This window comes from Lissotriton helveticus, chromosome 1_1 (genome assembly GCF_964261635.1).
Source record: "Lissotriton helveticus chromosome 1_1, aLisHel1.1, whole genome shotgun sequence".
NCBI lineage: Eukaryota > Metazoa > Chordata > Amphibia > Caudata > Salamandridae > Lissotriton > Lissotriton helveticus.
The window spans coordinates 1,979,592,036-1,979,613,205 of NC_136057.1; the positions used below are offsets into that span (position 1 = coordinate 1,979,592,036).

The following is a 21,170-nucleotide window of genomic DNA, read 5'->3' on the forward strand; positions in this document are numbered from 1 at the left end:
TATGCAGTACTTGGATTAGTCCAAGTGGCAATTATCTACTTCAGTTTGGGAATCACTTCCTGAGTGCTCAAAGACGAGAGCTTTTCCACCTATAGATATTTTAATAGTCAATAATGGCCACTAAGATATGCTTCTTATTCGTCAAGCTGCCGAAGTCCAGGCTTACAGATTTCCATGGGTGTTTTGATCCCACTTCAGTCTCCATCTGTGTTGTTGGGCTGCCTTCTCCAGTGGTTTGGCACAGGTGCAAGATAGTACCATTGTTTCAACGTGTTTATCTATTAGGGGTAACCATATCTTGCTCCGTAATAGTTTTTTTGTTATGACTATCCTTTAGTGCCCAGCTTGGGCAAGCTGGACAACTTGGTCAGTTAAACTGGCCAGAATTACATTTCGATGTCCTCTGAGGTGGCAACCATCGGAGTCAATGCTCATATCTAGTTGGGCATTGTACAGGCATTCTAATCTTCTGCATGCTTCATAGGTGTATTTGGCCCACAGGGCTTTGGGTATATGCCATTTGTTAATTTTAATGGCTTCCAGAGCTTTTTGCAGACATTCATCCTGTGTGTTGACTTGAGAGATAGTGGCCATGGACAGTAGTACAGGGTAAGACCTGTCTGCTATGTATATGACATAAGCCTCTGTTTCGACAGTGTCATACTCTTTGTCAGATGTAGCCGCACAAGGAAGTCGCGATAGGTGATCTGCAGAGTTTTGGGACTCTGGCCTATATTTTACCTGGCAATTATACTCCTGAAGTTACATCACCCATTTCTCAATTTGCGGGGTGGTTTGGATGCTGTTCCTCGAAACAAAGGAATCAAAGCTTGCGGTCAGTGGTGACCGTAAAAGGATAACCATATACCTACATATGGAAATGGCAGCATCTTCAATGTATTGTGATCACCTCTTTTTCAATTTGAGAGTACCCCTGCTCATTATCAGTGAGGGACCGACTGACAAAAGCTACTGGGGTCCACTCTTCGTCACTGTGCCGCTGCATGAGTACTGCTCCAAGGCCTCTAGGACCAGTGTCGATGGCAATAATGGTGCTTTTCCGCAGGTTGGTATACTAGTATTCTACTCACAGAAAGAACATCTTTGGTTGCTTGAAAAGTATATTATTGTTGCAGACCCCACTTCCAGGACACTGCGTATTTCATGAGGTCTCTCAGTGACTGAGCTAGCATAACCACATCCTTGATAAATATAAATTATCATGTCCAGAAACTGTGGACCTCTGACACCAATGTTGAGTGGGGAACGTCTTTGATGTTTCATACCTTTTCAGGATCAGGCGCCACTCCCTCAGATGAGAATATGTAATTGAAAAAAGTAGTTTTGGTTTCAGAAATTAACATTTGCTGCAATGCAGTGTATGCCCAGATTCCTTGATTAATTGGAGGACCCTCCAAAGTCGTATTTTGTGTTCAGGTATGGACTTAGCATGGATCATGATGTCATCACTGACATTGATGACTCCTGGAAGATCAGCTAGGAGTTTGTGGATCACGTTTTGAAAAACGTCGGCAGTGCATGAGATGCCAAAATGAAGCCGCTTGTAGCGCTGTAGTCCTTTGTGAGTAGAAAAAGTTGTTATGTAGCGCAATTTTTCAACTAGGACCAGCTGGTGATAGCCAGAACGCAAATCCAAATCCGAGAACCAACAGGCACCACTCAACTCACTGATCAGGTCGTCGTTGGTGGGGGTGAGGTGTTGTTGCTGTCTCTTGATGGCCACATTGGGGAGGTGCATGTTGACACAAAGGGACATCTCGAAGGTTGTTTGGGCTTCCTGGCCAGCACAACTGGGGACACCCACGACATGGGTCCTGTTACTTTTTCATTGATTCTGGCTGCTTCTAGCTTATTCAGCTCTTGCTCCCCTTGGGGCATTGAGTGGAAAGTGATGTGTCTGTGTCGGAGGGCCACCTGCGCACTGTTTGATCTATGGGCAGCTTTATCTCTTTACCTTGGAGACATCCTTGGCCTTTGAAGACTTTGGGGAATTCTTCGAAAAGGGGATTGATTGCCTGCTGAGATCCTCCATAAGCATACGGTACGATGCATAGGGCCTTCAGCTCGACATCCCAACAACATTCCATGGCGTTCTTCTGTCACGTATATGAGTACTTCAATGGAGCGTGCCTTATGGCTTATGGTCATTCTATACTTTCCTCATATTGCTAAGAGGTGGTCTTGACCATATGTGGCCTTTTTGATTTTCACTTGGTGCAGGTGTGGTGGCAGGCAAATGGTCCGGTTTCATTACATTATGTTTATGGACGCTACAGTGTCCATGAAGAATGATAATGATTGAGTGTCCACATTCAGATGATGTGCCATTTCTGATGGAGTGTTGATGGTGAAGTTGGAATAAACAGTGTGTTTTTTGCCACCATCGTCATCCATATCACTGTTGTGTACTTGCACTTCCGGAACAGTGTTGACTGCTGCATGAGCAGCTCTTCCTTTGCTCTAGCTTTATACTTTTGCAAAGTGGTTGAATTTTCCGCACCTTGTGCATTTTTTTCCTTTAGGTGGGAACTCTGCCGGGTGGTGTGTCAGGCCTCCGCAGTAGCCACAGGATTTTGATTGAGTTCCACTCTTCTTTAATTGCCCTGAGCTAGAAATTGTATTCACTGGTTTTGTTTTTATTTTTTGTTTAGTGCCACCTCCATGTGGGATATACAAGCTCTTGAGAGTTCCTTAGTCCTGCCCATGGTGAGAACATTGGTTGGGGATTTTCGTGACTCTTACAGAATTCACTCATGAAGTTTCGCCAATGCACACCCTTGGATTATCTATCCCCTTATTTCCTAGTTTTCGTCTGTTAAGCCACAGGTGCTCGCTAGTTTCAAAGAATTTAAGATGGTGAGGAGGGTGGCGTGGGTGGGAAATAGCACCAAATCATACGAAGGAGACTGTATAGTCTTATCCTTGGGCTCACCACAATTAGTCAGGGAAGTCTTGTTAAGAATGCACAATCTAAATTCATCTAATCCCGGCAATCAAGTACGACCACTGGGATTTTTCTATGAACCACACTTTGTTAACAACATAGGGCATCGCGATGAACCAGGATGGTATCACGAAGGGTCATGTTATAGAGTGGCCATTTCAAACAGTTTTGCCCCCTCACTTCTCTAGACGAGAACGATTGACATCCAACCGACGGGGGTCAACACTCATATGATAACACTGTCAATGTGGATGTCGCGGTAGAGACCACTATACAGAATTTAGATTTGCAGGTACGGATCGAAGAAAATATAGGTAAAGCAACTTTAATATCCATGGAGGTGGCAACACGACTCCAACTGAAAATCAAACAGGCAAATGCAGAATTCTTTTCTGGAATGTGGTGGGGCTTAAAAACAAGGTTAATGACCAAGTTTGGCTGAATTTTATTAATAATTTTGACGTCCTGTGTCTCCAAGAGACCTGGGCGACAGAAAGCATCCATATAAATGGGTAAAAGACTTTCCATACAGCTGTTATTTGTTAATTTTTATAACAATACTGAAACGACCTACTTGGGAGTAATATTAGAGAAGATAAGTAAAGGTATTGCCTATTCGGGTCCAAAGTCAAATTTTGAAATTATTCCTATTTGGGGAGGGGATGTTAATACAAATTTGTGTCAAGCGGCAGGAACCGAGAAATGTGGCTTAACCCTGGACAGTGATGATCCGTCATTTCATTTCCAACATTCCACAAGGGGTGAACTCTTAAATGAGGCCATGTTTAAGAATGACTTGGGATTTCCAAACCACCTGTGCACGCCCATAGTGGATTTTGGATATACTTTTATAGGGAGAGGTGCCAATACCACCATAGATTACATTATTATCCCAAATCGATTTGCAGGCCTTGTGTAAGCCCATGTCACCCACCCTAACGAGATGAGTGACCACTTGGCTCAGAGTGTGAATATAATAGTCCTCAGCTGGGCGGCGAAGAGAAATGGAAATAAACTAGCATGGTTACAGGATATTACACTGGGAAGGAAGAACGGGTATGCTGTTCGTTGGGGCAGCAGGGACCCGAAGAAGTTAAGCACTGAAACAGTGGTCAAGGCGTTAGATCCTATTTTGATATGCCTAAGTGATAGTCCCACGCACAATGAGGTTTTAACTGCTTTTAACCGTATCACAGGGATTGTTAGAGACATCCTGTTTAAAAACATCGAAAGGCTCGCCCAGTAAAACGAAAGGTTGGTTTGACAAGAATTGTACACTTAGCTATAAAAATCGAAAAACTGCTTTACAGTCTGAGGTGAGAGATACGTCTAAGATTAGAGAATATAGGAAAACGTATAATGAAGCCAGGAAACATAGGATCATAGAACTGAGAGATAAGGCTTGGAATAATTTAATAGAAGCCGCAGAGTCAAAGGACAGTGCCAAACTCTGGGCTGCAATAAGTGCTCCCTTTCTTGTGAATACATTGGATGTACCAACCATTGAGCTAGCGATTAGTGAACAGATTTGGATTAAATTTTTCTCTTATGTATACACAAAACCGAAACCAAATGAGGGCATTCAAGAGAGGTCAGCCATTGTATATCTACCAATCCTTCATCCCTATTAAACTTGATATCTCGTTGCAGGACGTTAATGCTGCATTTAAAGCTAGTAAGAGTGGAAAGGCGGCCGGTCCCGACAGGATGCCGATCGACCTCTACAAGTCAAACTTGGAGGTCTGGGGCCCCATTTTAATGAGACTATTGCAAGGATGTTGCGAGAGAGGATTCATTAAAACATGGTCCAAATCAATTATAGTTCCCATTTTCAAAAAGGGCGACCAAAATGACCCTGCCTGCTACTGTCCAATATCTTTGCAGGACTCCTTGATGAAGGTTGCAGGCAGGATTATTTTAGTTAGTTTACAGGAATGGACCGAAGAAGGGATCTTAAGCGACGTCCAATATGGTTTTAGGGCAGGTTTAGGTACAAATGAGCAGATTTTAAATCTAAGTATTTTAATAGGTAAATATACTAGGGCAAAATCTGAACAGTTTTATTTGGCCTTTGTAGACCTCTCCGCAGCTTTTGACTGCGTAGATCACGTAAAGTTATGGGGGTGCTAAAGGAACTAAAAGTTGATCCTGTTTTAATTCAGTTTTTAAAGTATCTTTATACTGGAGCCACGGCAAAGGTCCGCTATGGAAGTATGGGAGAGTGCACTGTCCCATTTAAAATTGAACAAGGCATAAGGCAGGGATGTGTGTTGGCACCACTCCTGTTTTCTTTATATAACAAATCTTTGGAGCAGGAGTTGGCGCTACATACTAGGGACCCGCCATATGTAAATTCCCACCCCAACGCATCCCTCCTCTATGCTGATGATGCTATGCTTATGGCCTGCAGCCAAATGGACTACAGAGGGCGCTTTCATTTTACTCTATCTTTATGGATAGGCTTGGCTTGAGATTGAACACCAAGAAAAGTTTTGTAATGGCCTGCGGAACATTCAAAAATAAATTAAGAAAATTTCAGGCTGGGGGAACGAAGTTGAAACTACCCATTAATTTCATTATTTGGGCATGCTGTTTGACAGGACAGGTTCCTGGGCACCAGCGGTTAAGGCAAGGAATCTTTTATACATGAAGTCTATAGAGGCCTTGTTTAACTTTTCAAAAAAATTAGGGAAAAGGCCTTTGGAAATCATGCTGAGGATTTACCGTGCAAAATGTGTGAGTATAGCCCTTTACGGGGCAGGAATCTGGGGATGCCAAGACTGTACCCTAATCCAGCGTACTAAAAATGCTTTTTTAAGGTCTTTATTGAGCGTTCCAAATAGCGCATCTGTTTTTAACTGCCATTCAGAGCTGGGAGTCACATACATTTCTTACCTGATTAGGGCCCAGCCAGCCCTCTTATGGCATAGAATTTGGACTATGGAGAGCGCTACCCTAAACAGGGATATAATGTGGAATGCCATGAAACTTGATAATACGCGTAAAATTCTATGATTAAAATATGTGGAAGATTTTATGCATGATATCGGCCACCCCGAATATTTTTCCCTGCCTTAAAGTTGGAATGTTATTAAGCATAAGGAGTTTAAAGGAATCATTTTGGCCCATCTAGAAGAAAATATGCCAGCTGTTGCCCTGAACAAACCAACTGTGATCAAAGATCAGCTGATTATAACCACGTGTAGTATCCAAACATACTTGCAATACGTACCGAGCAGAAACGAAAGATATCTCTTGACCAGATTTAGATTTGGGACCTTCCACCATCTGATTTCTTACCCAAATATTAATGACTGGTCAAGAAACTGATGTCACTGCCCGTGTGATAACGTATCACAACAAAGTACGATCCACGTGGTTTTATTTTGTAAATTTTACCTTACTGAAAGGCAAAGATGGTTAAAACCACTACTAAAAAAGGGCGGGTGGAGGCAATGTCGTCCTGCTTTCATTTACTTACAAATGTTGGACAGTTTTTCTTGTATTGGTTCGATAGCGGGATTCTTAAAGAATGCAATAAGGATCAGGAAAGTTAACAATTCGTGAACTCCTGGGAGAGTAGACTTGGCAATCCTTCCAAATGATGAATTATCTCTCTGAAAGTATAGTATGAAATTATTAGTGCAATTTAGTGGATTGTCGTACATAGATGTATTTATATTGTGTTATTAGATGATGAATTTGCTTTATATGCTTTTATGATTTTATTACTTGAAATCGAATAAAGCTCGTTTGACTGACTGACTGAGTCAGGTATAAATGTATCTATTGACTCTTCCACTTGTTGTCTGGCTTGACTGAATACAAAATTTGATAGTCCTGGGCTGCCATCGGTTCAATGTAGTAAACAAACAAAATTGCCGGGCAGTTTTAGTTAATGAAACGAATACGCACCTAGTATTACCAATTACTAGGCTGACAAACCATCTGTGTTTAGTCACTTATATTTTTTATGAAAAAAAGATGATCAAAAGATTTCATAGCATCAAAAGCGATTCACTTCACATTTATAAAGGTTCACAAATACATTGAAAAAACCATACATGATACATTAAATCAAAACATACACATATAACAATTGTGAAAACGTTAAATGAAGACAACTGTGAAATGCCTCAAAACAATTCCTTTTTAGAGGCACCAATCCTAAATGCAAATAAACAAGTGGACAGTTAAGAGAACAATCTAGCCTACTTGTTATAACCACCACTAGATACACATAAATCAGTTCAACGTACGGTGCACACCATAGGAAAACACAAAACTATGCGGCAATGTCAAGTTGTGTACAAATTATATTCCTATTGTGCCCTAACAAGTAAGTATCTGGGTGGGACTGGACGCCGACGCGTTTCGAACCCGTTGAGTGGTTAAAAGGGTTCTCCTCAGGACAAGGATTGGGAAGGTCGTTGTCGCTTATTCTAGAAGTATCAGGATGCTACCTTGATGTTTTAATGTGTGAGCACACGAATGGAGGAAGCTGAAGTGACTCAGGTCGGGAAGGGCGGGCGCGCCTTTGTTTACCACTCAACGGGTTCGAAACGCGTCGGCGTCCAGTCCCACCCAGATACTTACTTGTTAGGGCACAATAGGAATATAATTTGTACACAACTTGACATTGCCGCATAGTTTTGTGTTTTCCTATGGTGTGCACCGTACGTTGAACTGATTTATGTGTATCTAGTGGTGGTTATAACAAGTAGGCTAGATTGTTCTCTTAACTGTCCACTTGTTTATTTGCATTTAGGATTGGTGCCTCTAAAAAGGAATTGTTTTGAGGCATTTCACAGTTGTCTTCATTTAACGTTTTCACAATTGTTATATGTGTATGTTTTGATTTAATGTATCATGTATGGTTTTTTCAATGTATTTGTGAACCTTTATAAATGTGAAGTGAATCGCTTTTGATGCTATGAAATCTTTTGATCATCTTTTTTTCATAAAAAATATAAGTGACTAAACACAGATGGTTTGTCAGCCTAGTAATTGGTAATACTAGGTGCGTATTCGTTTCATTAACTAAAACTGCCCGGCAATTTTGTTTGTTTACTATATAAGAGTGGTCCGGCCGGTCAGAGACAGGACCCAGCCTTTCTCCCCTTTTCCCATCGGTTCAATGTAGGCATTAAGGGCTGCAACGAGCACGGCATGTTTTTTGGGCACGGATTCCACTATCATTTTGGAGATTCTGTGTACCTCTTTGCCTCCAACATGAAGGAACATCGTAGTCTTCTGCGCATCCACTACTTTGGTGGCTTCAAAACAAAGAAATACCCTCTCAACCCAGTCTCTCCACCTGGGTTCTTAAGCAGATGGGGTGCCTTCAATGATAAAAGGCTTGATTGGGGGAATGGTGTATGCATAAGGTATTTTACTGGTACTGAAACATGAAACAGCTCTCGTGGGTACTGTGGGTGAGTGTGTGCAAGCTCCTACCTTGATGTCAGACCACCTATATCGCGGGTCTGGCTGGTGATGGAGAGGCCTTGTGAGAGTCTTGCAGGGCAAACCAGCACTTGAAGGGCAGCTGGGGCTATAAACCCGGTCCAGAAGCACGGCAGCAGAGACACTGTGTTGCAGAGCTGTGGGGTGGAGCTAGCTGCGCAACCCCCTCGTGGCACCAGCATCGCACACCTGAGCAGAGTGTGCGGCTGCCGCACAACAGGGTGAGCAGCACCAGCACCCTTGTCTGTCAATGTTGTGTCAGAGCGTTTGTTGGGCACTAGCAGCGTGCGGTAACCTGCGACCTGTTACAAGAAATACTCAGAGCCATTTGGTTCTGGCGTAGGTGGTCTCTCCGGCCCTGCCTGGCCTTTTACATTATTTATTCCTACATATCATGTTGTACTAGGGATGTACCACCTTGGGGGGGAAACACAGCTGCATATATGCAGAACACCCCTGGGGAGCAGACACATTTAACAATCATGCGGTCCCGTTGATGTCATTGGGCCAACACTACATCTGTACATAGTTTACTTGTTAAGAACCTCCCTTATCTGTACTAGGATGATGGTGGGAAAGAAAGTCTCTACTGTTTGCGATAATATTCATGGGTAGAGAAATTCTACTGAACAGTTTATTCTATTTTTTCACATGTTCTTTATTCATATGGAAATAAAGCAAATATTTGTTCACAGTGCCTTGGGGTTGTGAGCAAAGAGTTTTGTATTGTTCCAGAGTGGGTAAGCTAGCAAAAGAGGTTAAAGATTTTCCTGAGTTAATAATGTGCGTCTTTGATTATTGGCAGTGTAGCACACACGTATTGCCCTGTTCAGTGCACTACTATTACCTGTTTGGTCATGCACTGCTTATTGTTTAAGATACAGCTGCTTCAGCACGTGTCTCTCCCACATCATTCTTTTCAGTGAGGATATCCTACAATTTTCAGATTCAGTTTGAAGCAGGCACTAATATCATGTGATCCCTAAAAATACACATTTAATAATTCCTCTGCGTGGCAATGGTGTCCACTTAGAAAAGAGAGACTACACTCGTGCAATGATTAAGGAAATTCACGACGTCTACACAAAAGTATTAGCAGATAGCAGCATTCATGTAGTTTTGTTAGTTTTGAGTTGCAGATGGTTCTGTCAGAAGGGAGGCCTACTAGTATCCTCATGTAAAAAGCCCGATGACCTCACTATCAGGGGCCTCTGAGTATTTATTTCTTATAAATTTGAATATTACCAATCATTGGTAGAAGTGCACAGGCAAAAGTGATCATGGTCATGTTTGGTGCACAAATCCTTGGATTACAGGTAGAGGAACGTTTCCATCTTTTTGCATTAACAGTGAAAAGGCATTTTTTGTTTTCATAATACCTTTGGCACCATTTGACATGTTTGCATGGGATGAGGAAGAGTGATACAAGCAACTTTTCCAATTTTAACTCCCATACACATTTTTACGCTAATACAAAACGAATGGCTGAAAGGAACTACACCAAACTTGGAATTAAAACAATCATTTTTTGCTTGGTTTGTTGTACATCCACTCAGAAATTAGCATATAAAAATATATACCAGAGGGGCTTGAAAAAGTTAGGTATATCTGGACTGAGGCTCACATACCATAAATGAAACAAATAAAAAAACAAATCCTATTTGACGAACAGACTGTTTTCCACTCATCCATTTCAGGTCACTTGACCTAAAAGCTCTGATTGGCTGGCCCCAACAGAGAAAAAACTGCTGCTCTGCCATTACAGGGGGGCATCCCAGTATTCTGAAAGAAAAAAGCCACAAAGGAGCAAGGGGAGGACACCCAAGCACACCGACTCAAGTGGGGAAACCAAGGTGATTCCTCCTTAAGTTAAAATAGAAAAAGAACATTATGTTCCAGGGTTTTCAGATGGCACCACTTTCCCAAGGGCAGCAAACCCTGCCCCAAGTTGTTTTGAACTTCAGTGTGTGGAACACCAAGTTTGTGTAACCATGTTGGACTCACAACCAGATCTGCATATCCCCAATCAGGGTTTGCAAACCCACGCAGGCATAGGTTTGTTAGACCTAATCAGGGGCTGGGGTCCCAGTATCAAAATCCCTGAACCCTGAAGCCGGACCTACAAGTTTGTGTGGTTCACAAACGCAAACTGAGTTGCCCTCCCCAAAGAAAAAAGAAGGCTAACCTCCACTTCGCTATCTGGAGGTAATATGCAGTGTGGATTGGTCAGTAGGTTGAGTTAAGGGCCTTTGCGAAGCATGTTTTGACTACCCACAGTGGCTTGGGCACAAGGCGGCTATGCCCTGTGGTCAGCCCCTGCAGGAATGGGCCTAGGGCTTGGCGATAGGGTTATTTAATTAATTGCAAGGGCATATGTTTTGTATTTGGTGTGTGGGTTACAGTTTGCATGGCAAGTATGCAATATATGGTTTGAGTGGCAAACTATAATTGGGGCTTTCCGGTTTCATTTTGTGACCATAACTGCACTTTACCTGTAGTTTTAAAGGGAATTTTAGTGTTTTTTGTAAACATACATTGTCAGAATATGTATTTTTCGTTTAGTTGGAAAGGTAAAAGTATTTTACTGGTAGGTGTGTATACATGTATGTGGTGAGTGCCTAGTAGGCATGATTGTGCATGGTCTTACCTCTTTGTCATGTTGAATCCTAACCCCTATAAAGCATTACCTTTAGCACTGTTTAGAGGTAGTGGACTGCAGGGCCTGGCCAAAGGCCAAGAACTTCGCATATCCAATTTGAGGTGAACCACCAGAACCACCACTTCTTGTAACCTTTCAGTCATGTCCAACTACAGTTTGACACAGGCAACCAACGTTCCATGTAGCTAACCACCAATTGCACATAAAGTTTGTAAATTAAACCCGATTTATGCATTGCAGCTTTCATGCAAATCCATCGAATGGTACCAAAGTTATTAGCAATTCAACACCTTTACATTTACTCCTCTTACTTGAGCTTCAGATTTGGCTTCATTTTACAAGATAACAGAAAACTAAACATATACATTATTGATGAATTTTGTGAACATTTGCAAAAGAGCGCCCAAGTTCTTCATTAATGAACACATTTTTCTCTTTACTGTTAACCAAACCAGCCTTGATGGATGTAGGGAATGGCTTCCGCCCATTTAATTCTTGTGGACTTTTTGCTTTCTGACTACCCGATTTTTGACCGTTACTGTGATGAGTCTTGCCACTTGAGATCAACTCACAGTAAAGTCTATGGAAAATGATGGACTAGGAGTGCTAACCACCAGTGTCCACCTTTATAGATAAGGCCACTGCTGTGCTGCTAGAGTTAGAGGCTCTGGGCTGGTTTACAAACAGAGACGAAGCATCTAGGTAGTTCAAAGTCAAATGTGATTTGATAAACAATTGTAATTTAAATCTGTGGAGTATTGACTAACCTCTAATCTGGGATCGCAAATCAGCCCTGGCAATTACATACGACCGGCCCTGGAGGGGGGGTTCAGATTAACCCTGGGCATAGGACTACGCTACGCTTGCGTAGTTTGTGGAACTACGCCCTACGCGAATTGCACGTAGCGCAGTGCTAAAATGCGTAGCGTAGCATAGCAGGCATTTTTTGCTTGCTCGCGGTCCCCAACGTCAAGTTGGCGACCGCGAGCGAGCAAAATGACATCCCGGTGAGACTTTTTCCTCGTTTGCGATCAGCAACATCAAGTTGCCGATCGCAAGCATGGAAAATAAACCTCCTGGTAAGATTCTCAACACGGGGAGGTCAGGTTTCTCATTGCGAGTGGTCGCGTATGCTCGCAGCCGCTGGCGATGAGAAACTACCAGTCTGCGTTGAGAAAACTGCAGCTCGAGAACAAATCTACTTGAGCGGCAGAAAATGACCGCTTACACTGTGCAAGATGCCAATTGCAATGATTGCACAGTGCGGACAAGCATCCGGCACTGTGCAATCAGTGCGAACATCATTTTCCCTACCGCACTATGCAGTTCGCATAGCTTGCGTAGTGCGAAGTTCACTTTGCATAGCTACGAGTAGCGCCACAACGCACACTACGCCCAGGGTTATTTCAGATGTAATTGCCAGGGCTGGAACACTGCTACTGCTCTTGAATAACAAGGAGCCGATGTGGCAGCACTGCTGAAAAACTGACCCCTCAGCAACAAAAACGCCCCCCACTTGATACAAAACTGGCCCCACCCTTCCCGCCCACCGGGGAACGCCTGGTGCCCACTACGGCCAGTCCAGCCCTGTTTCTAATAATCCGAATCATATTCTTCAATCGACCTCACATCAGCAGTCCATGATCCACTACAATGTTCAGCTTTCAGAAACAATTACTGAAACCTCTGATGATTCAGCCATGCAGAGCAACCACTCAGGCTTTCAAGGAATACAACAATTCAACTGGTCCCTTCATTGTCGAAGGTGATATATGTAAACTATCGAATGACAAAATATCATTCTGAAAAAATATTTTATTCAAAATATTGACTACCACAATACTGTGACGGTCCGTGTTTATATTTTAGTATAGATTTATTTCATAAGTCCACCTCTACATACCTTAAAGATTTATAAATCATTATGGTACACAGACGTGGAGTCAAGAAGAGTAACTATATTCTTACCTACACATACTTACCTTCTTGATACCTTACCAGTCAGTATTCAGGGTAGCATAGTTTGGCGAGACACTATTTAAAACTGATACTGTGGTAGAACACTGTGAGAGTGGGTGGGGGAGTGCCAAAACTACATTTCCACACTCAATAGGTTTAAATATAAAAGAAAACATTAATGTAAAATTGAGGCAGAATCAGTGCAACCTTTTTGATCCAACAATGCCAGCATAGTGGTTAGAATGCTGCTGTGTATGACAATCAACCCCATTTGCCTTATGGACAGACCAGGACCAATGTTATGAATGCTGTTACTTTTGTGACATTTTACCATTGTCCACCTGTCAATAATGCTTCATTTAATGGTTCTAGGGGGCTGTGATGCCAATCAGCTGATATTGCCACACGCAGCTGCCCTGTATTGGCTGCCAGAGTACCAGATCTAAGTCATAGTAAAAAATAAAGGTTTCAATTACCTTTTAGCATCTCCAAGAATAAAACATACCCACACCATACACCCTATGCTTTCTAAGTCTGTGTTCGACTGCTGAAGCGGCTATTATCATACCACAACAGCATAACAAAATAATATCACGGACACTCTGCCAGACGTGCGTGTTCGTAAAGATGTACATATTTTTCTCCTATGGTCTTATAAAAGGCGTTTCTCTAATAGTAGTACCAGCGACAGGATGCTCAGCCCCTGGGGGTTTTCGTCTGGATATTTACACCTATGCCACCCCCTCGTGTCCACAGCCACCTCCATTTTACTGTAGAGTTGAAAATGCACAAACATTTGTGGGGCATATTATCAAGGACCGGTGTTGGAATTATCGCCGTTTTATCGGCAGGAAACTGCTGATAAAACGGCGATAATGGGCTTGTTAATACGCCCTTGTTGATTCCCATAGAAGCCCATGTTAACATCAGAACATGTATTTCTATGGGAATTAACAAGGGGGTATTATCAAGCCCATTATCGCCGTTTTATCAGCAGTTTCCTGCCGATAAAACGGCGATCATTCTAACACCGGTCCTTGATAATCTGCCCCTGTATTTGTTGAACGCTCCACATCGTCTGGTTTCCATCTCTGGCGCGTTCGTTGCTGCAGAAACTGTGGCTAGGGTTTATTTTAAGAAACTGCTTTTTTCGTCACAGTTTGGCTGCAAGACTCCGTACAGACCTCTGGAAACCCTCACACATTAGATAACGAAATCTTGCATGGAGGAGAGAGAGCATGCAGAAATGAATATTTCTATTAAAGACTGTGCAATCCTCTGTCTGCATTTTGGAGCCCCCACCTCCGCCCTACGAAGGACTCTTTGTGAAGGAACTCAAAAACGGGGATGGGGAGGGGGTGGAGGTGGGGGGGGGGGGGGGATAAAGGGGGGTGGAGGTGGGGGGGGGTAAAGGGGGGTGGGGGTGTCGCTAGGGAGGTTTACACTGAACTAATCCTTAAGTCACCGTAGGGGGAAGGGCAGTGCAAACAGTGTCAGAACATAAATTGAAGCAGGCGCGAAGGAGTCAAACAAAGACCGACGTAGAGTGACTCCGTTATTGCTGGAAACTTGAACACAAAGCTTGTTGAACTCAGATGCTGCCGGAAATAAATTATAATAGACAACAGCGGTATGGGATGTGCTAGCTACGGTTAAACCCATCTCTCAGTGGACAGAAGACCTAATAACCTGTTCTGAACATTCAACGATACGTTGCCAATTATCATCGTATCATAACTGCGAGCGACTATGCTTGTTATCTGCGTCCCTACCGTAGTAAACATCATTAAAGTGGGGCAGGTGCACAGAGACAACCTTGCTGGTGGGAACTGACACTGCCACAACCCTGGGCAGGGGGACTGAGGGGCGCAGGCTGGAGGGAGGAGGTTGCCACAAATGTCCAGAATATCTTGGCAACAAACATGGTATAATAGCGAATTAATAGTGCTCTTTGTGTTTGGCGCAACAGAAAAATCAATGTCGTGCACTAAAGACGTATCTGTCTTCAAAAGTTGTTCAGTGCGCATTTATACTACGTGTTAAGTGGTCAGGCTTGGTTACCGCAGATAGTTCTTCTTAGGGAGGTCTGGTCATGAAAACTTTCCACGTGCATGACCTCCATAATTAACTGGTGAGCACAGACCTTTCTAATCCAGACATATCATAAAAAGTTGATGAAGAATCATTCATATTATATATTTTGAACACAAACAGAATTTTTTTATGGACATGCAGTTATCTTTCTTTTTTGGGTCACCTTCACTTCATGAGCATCGAGAGAAAAAGTTAAAGCCCAGGGAAGAGCAAGGCTATGGGCCTGAATATGAACGGTCATTTATCATTTCCTAGAGCTAAACTAGGAATCACAGGTACTTAGCTTAATTAGTAAATACTGCACTCGTATATTTAGCAGTGCGGTAACTACTTCAGTCCGACCAAGTCCATTCATAATGCCTTACTGTCGTTATTCTAAAATTGAGTGCTGTGAGAGTGGCATTAATGGAATGAGTCGTTATTCATAAAATGAACAGATTCGTGACACAACAGCCAAGAAAACAAGAAAATAGGACCTCCTAAATACATCAATGCATAGCCATTTTTAACTGCATGATTTTTTTCTGACTTATGAAACAATCTATTCAAAATATGAATATCATATCTATTGAGTGTTGTTTGGCGATTGTCACAAACAAAATTAGTGTCTTTGCCAAACATATGGCCATTTACTATGTTACCGTATGTGCGCTTGCATTTATTTAGCTGTTAAACATTTCTATCAGAAATGCTGCACATGGAACTGCTGTGTGCTATGAGCACTAGGAAGAAAATGGGGTTGTGGCTAAAAAAACAAATGGACAGGCGGTATGTGAGAATATATTTTTGACAGAAAACACCTTTGTTCCTTTGATTCCATGTGGGTAGGTGGTGGTGCCTCATTGGGTGCTACTGATGTCAGGGCATTCTTCTTGGCACTGTTTATTTTTATCTTTGCAATTTTCTATATCCCAAACTTGGCCCATGGACATTAGAGTGATTTACATGAGCACTAGATTACATCACACAAACTCACATTTTTATAGTCTTAGGCATGCAAGATTACAGGGTGTTAAGCCAAGGCCTGGACTCTAACCTGGTTCCCCAGTACCTACATCAGCATCCTTGGCCCCTAATCCACATCTCCTCTCTTAAGATGTGGTTTTGTATCTGATTTTGATGAATGGATATATTTGGAGATTGTGTATGGAAAGCTGTGACAGACTGTGAGTCAGCCTGCTTAGATTCTGAAGGGAGAGCAAAATGGGGCAAACACAAGGAGATGACGGACGGAACGCTGAAACCTTTCAGACACTCACCCCAGTCACAGATCTGGGTTGAATCATCCATCATCATTCTTTAGCTCACTTCACCAGCCCAGTTCAGACACAGTTATATGCAAATCAGTCTTGACCCGGTGCCTCATGGGAACAGTCCAGCCCAAACTCAATAGCCATGTCTTCCCTGGACTGGAAACAAGCATCCTGGGACTGGTTTCGTGGTAACACCCTTCTTCAGCCGGGCTAGCTTAAATCCAGTGGCAAAGTGAGCAAAGGACCCACGTCTGGGCATACCCTGCCAACTTATCGCTAACAAAGCAAACACAAGGAGATGATGGAGGGAGTGCTGAAACTTTTCAGACACTCACCCCCAGTCACAGATCTGGATTGAATCCATCATTGTCCTTTAGCTCACTTTGCCACCCCAATTCAGAAACAGTTATATGCAAATCAGTCTTGACCCTGGGCCTCATATGAACAGTCCAGTCCAAACTCAATAGCCATGTCTTCCCTGGACCGGAAACAAGCATCCTGGGACCGGTTTTGGGGCAACACCGCTCTTCAGCCAGGCTAGCTTGAATCCAGTGGCAAAGTGAGGAAGGGACCCACGTCTGGGCATACCCTGCCAACTTATGGCAAACAAAGCAAACACAAAGAGAAGACGGACGGATCGCTGAAACCTTTCAGACACTGCCCCCCCAGTCACAGATCTGGATTGTATCCCTCATTGTTCTTTAGCTCACTTCGCCAGCCCAGGTCAGACACAGCTATATGCAAATCAGTCTTGACCCTGTGCCTCATGGAACAGTCCAGCCCAAACTCAATAGCCATGTCTTTTCTGGACTGGATACAAGCAAACTGGGACTGGTTTCATGGTAACACCCCTCCTCAGCCAGGCTAGCTTGAATCCAGTGGCAAATTGAGCTAGGGACACATGTCAGGACATATCCTGCCAACTTAGGGCAAACAAAGCAAACACAAGGAGATTTTATTTATTTATTTATAAAGTTTTATATAGCGCGAACATGACCCATGAGGGTATCATAGCGCTTTACAACACACTGTTTTTAAACATTAGGTAATTGGGGTAATATACATATATTCGAAATTCGACATTTAATAAAAAAAAAGGTAGACAATGGAATATGGTTAGCATAGGTGGCTAATAGTCATCAAAGATTACGGTCTTAGGATGTGAATTTGTTCATTAGAAGCATTTCCATTCTTGCCACGTAGGGTAGCCAGTTCAGAACTTTCAAGGGCGGAGAAATGTGGTTATTCCTTTTAGTTCCTGAGACCAGTCTGGCCGCAGCGTTCAGAGATGCCCTCAGCGGGGCCAGCTTGCATTTGGGAAGACCGCATAGAGTGGTGCTTCCATAGTCCAATCTTGGTAACCCAAGGGCTTGTACTGCCATTTTTAAGTCGGTCTGTGGGAGGAAGGGTTTAAGTTTCCTTAGGATACTTATCTGATGATTAGCTCCCTTGGTGGCATTATTGATTTGCGCCTACATATTTAAGTGTTTGTCTAGGGTGACTTCCAATGATTTCGCCCAGTCAAAGGAAGTTAGATGCTTTAGTCATAAATCTATGTTGGGTGTGTGTTTTGGGGGGGTGAGAAGGATTTCCAGTTTTTGGTGTTAAGCATGAGGTGGTTGCCAGTGAGCCAACGTTGAGTATTATGTAGAATACGGACAGGGCGCTGAAACTTTTCAGACACTCACCCCCGTCAAAGATCTGGGTTGAAACCATCATTGTTCTTTAGCTCACTTTGTCACCCCAGTTCAGATACAGCTGTATGAAAATCAGTCTTGACCCTGTGCCTCGTGAGAACAGTCCAGCCCGAACTGCCAAGCTATGGGGCCATTGGGGAATGTGTGGGAGTGAACAAAGTTGCAAAATTGAAACTGAGGACTTTTCAAAATTTTGGAAAGAATATTGGATAAGTGACAGACTAAAACCCCAATTACAGGTATGAGTCACCGAAAATCCCTGCACGAAGTAATATTTATTCAGGGGTCAGAATTTCAAGATTTCCTGTAAACAAGCACTCCCTCAGTTTTCCCCTTATAAATCACTATTTCGTTGTGAAAAATACCAATTCATGCATGCACACACACATTTCCCAGAGAAAAACTCAGAATAGGGAGTAAATACTGTATCCGGTTAATACTGCACACTGTGGTGCCCTCTCCAGCACTATTAATTGGGGAATAAGAAGGATGCTTGTGGTAATTAACACACATGAATTATAGGTTCCAGCTTGAGTATTTATTATGCAGCAGAACAGCTTTACATCCACAGGAAGAAGGGCGTCTTCTTCTAACAGCAGCTCAGCATAATATGACTCATGCTCTAACAAAGATTCTATTCGCATCATTCCTGACATCATGAGTTCTACTAACATGTCATAGAATACCACACACCTCCCCCCTTTAATAAAAAAAACTTACTAAACTAATAAAAAAAAAAAAAACTACAATTATAATACCCTAAAAAAAAACAGAGATACAAAATCAGAACCGAACAAAATCTTTGAATTTCATAGGAGGACATCTGACACGTGAACTACAACGTGAAGTTGATGGCCTTTGATTAGAGATAGGAGGTGTACAATCTATATCACGTACAACTTCCACTGGAACATTCTTAGCAACATTTTCATGAGAAGTAGAAGTATTAATAACATTATCATTGGTTGAGTTGTCAAGATTAACATTCTTGTTCAATGACAGGTGATCAAAAGCTTCGTGAGTACCACAAAGCTCAGAATTTTCATTCACTAAATGTGAGTTATTAGGAATAGAAACATTAGGATGAGAAGAGAATGAATTGGAATCAGTGGATTTATGTTCTGAAAATTGCTTCAAGTCATCAGATCTACATACTGATACACGTCTTAGATTCCAGATTTTCCCATCCTCCACTCTAATAGCCTTGCTAAAAACTTCAATAATTCGGAGAGGTCCAGACCATCTGGGGAAACCTTTTCGGATCAGTCCTCCAAATTTCACTCTCACAAAATCACCGACACACAATTTGGGTGAAAATATATTTTGTGTTGGGACATGAGACACCTTAGCTTGGTATTTATTAACTCTTTCTCTGACAGCTTCTAAGTCTAATTCTAGATAATTACCTTTATCTGAACGTAACCACCATGGCATTAGCTTCGAACCAGGTTTCCTACAGCGTAACATTTCAAAGGGTGATAAACCAGTAACAGTATTGGGGGAGAAACGATATGTTAATAAAGTCGCTTGGAGGGCTTTTCTCCACTTTAAACCATCTTCGCAAGGCTAACTGAAAAGACTCTTTTATAACTCTATTAAAGCGTTCAACCTGTCCGTTGGCATGAGGAAAATAGTTGGAAACTCTCTTATGTTTGATACCACAACTGGAGAGAAATGATGAAAAAATGTCACTGACAAATTGTGGACCATTATCAGTGACAAGTTCTTCAGGTATACCTTCTCTCGAAAAAACTTCATCAAGAAAATCAATAATAACTTCAGAACTAACTTTCTCCACAATTTTTAATTCTGGCCACTTGGAGAAGTAGTCAACCAGGACAATGGCAAACATTTCTTTGCCCGACTGATAACTAAAAGGACCAACAATATCCACACCAAGTTTTCGCCAGGGACCTTGAACAAACTCAACAGGAGTGGGACTCACAGAGATAGGTTTTACTGACTTATCACTTAAAGAACAAGGTGAACAATTTCTTACCCATTTATCAATCATGTTGTCCATACTAGGCCACCAATAGAATTCTCTAATCCTTCTCTTGGTGGAAGACATCCCTAAATGACCTTCATGAGCCAGATTACAAATCATATCTCGAATGCCCACGGGAGGAATGATCTTATCATCTCTAAAAATCATAGCACCATCATCCATAAATGCATCTTTGACTTTAAAGAAAGAAGCTAGTTCGCCACTAAGTTTCCTCTCTTCAGGCCAACCAATTCTCAAAAACTGCCTTACATTTTTAAGAACGTCATCTTGTTCCCAAGCGTTGGTCCATGCGGCTTGAGTAATCAATTTAGACTGATCGTCATTAACAATGATGTTAATATCACTCATGGTGAAGGCTACGTCACATTCATTAGCAAGATCTACAATTGAACCATCCTTAATGGGAAAACGGGACATGCAATCCGCATGAACATTATGGCGACCTGGAACATAAGTGACAATACATCGATATTCTTGCAATTTTGCGGCAAGCCTCGCTAAACGAGCAGTAAGAGTACGACCACCTCCTGCTGATAACATAGTGACTAGTGGTTTGTGGTCGGTTCTTAATGAAAATTTGGTACCCCAAATGAACTGACGGAAATGTTGGGTGGCCCAGGTACATGCAAGTAACTCTCTCTCTATCGTGGAATAATTAACTTCAGAACCACGAAGAGCTCTTGAAGCATAGGAGACAACATGTTCACCTGAATTGTCTTTTTGCATCAAAACTGCGCCTAGGCCTACATTACTAGCATCTACATAAAGTATACATTCTTTATTAACTGAAAAAGGTTTGAGAAAAGGAGCACAAACAATTTTCTTTTTAAGAGTATCAAAAGATTCCTGTTGGTCTTTTCCCCATGTAAATTTTGCTTGTTTTTTGAGTAAAGAGCGTAAAGGGTGCACTAACATGGAGTAATTTTGAACAAATTTTCCATAAAATTCTGTAAGACCTAGAAAGGATAGTAATTGTTCCTTGGAAGTAGGGATAGGAGCTGACAAAATACTTTTGACATGGCTAAGTTTGGGCTTGATACCACTCTCTGAAATCTCATGGCCCAAGTAT

At 42.2% G+C, this 21,170-nt stretch overlaps 1 protein-coding gene across 2 annotated transcripts in view; it reads right to left on the minus strand.

Annotated features, from left to right (window-relative positions):
- Positions 1 to 21,170, minus strand: part of DPYD (dihydropyrimidine dehydrogenase) — a 3,662,673-nt gene that overhangs the window by 483,569 nt on the left and 3,157,934 nt on the right. Inside the window, exon 21 of one of the 2 annotated variants that reach the window (XR_013594885.1) lies at positions 17,953 to 18,585. The exons of the other annotated variant lie outside the window; for it this stretch is intronic. The gene's annotated coding sequence lies outside the window, so the exon portion shown is untranslated. Of the gene's footprint in view, positions 1 to 17,952; positions 18,586 to 21,170 lie in introns of those variants that run through there. 2 annotated transcript variants of the gene reach the window in all.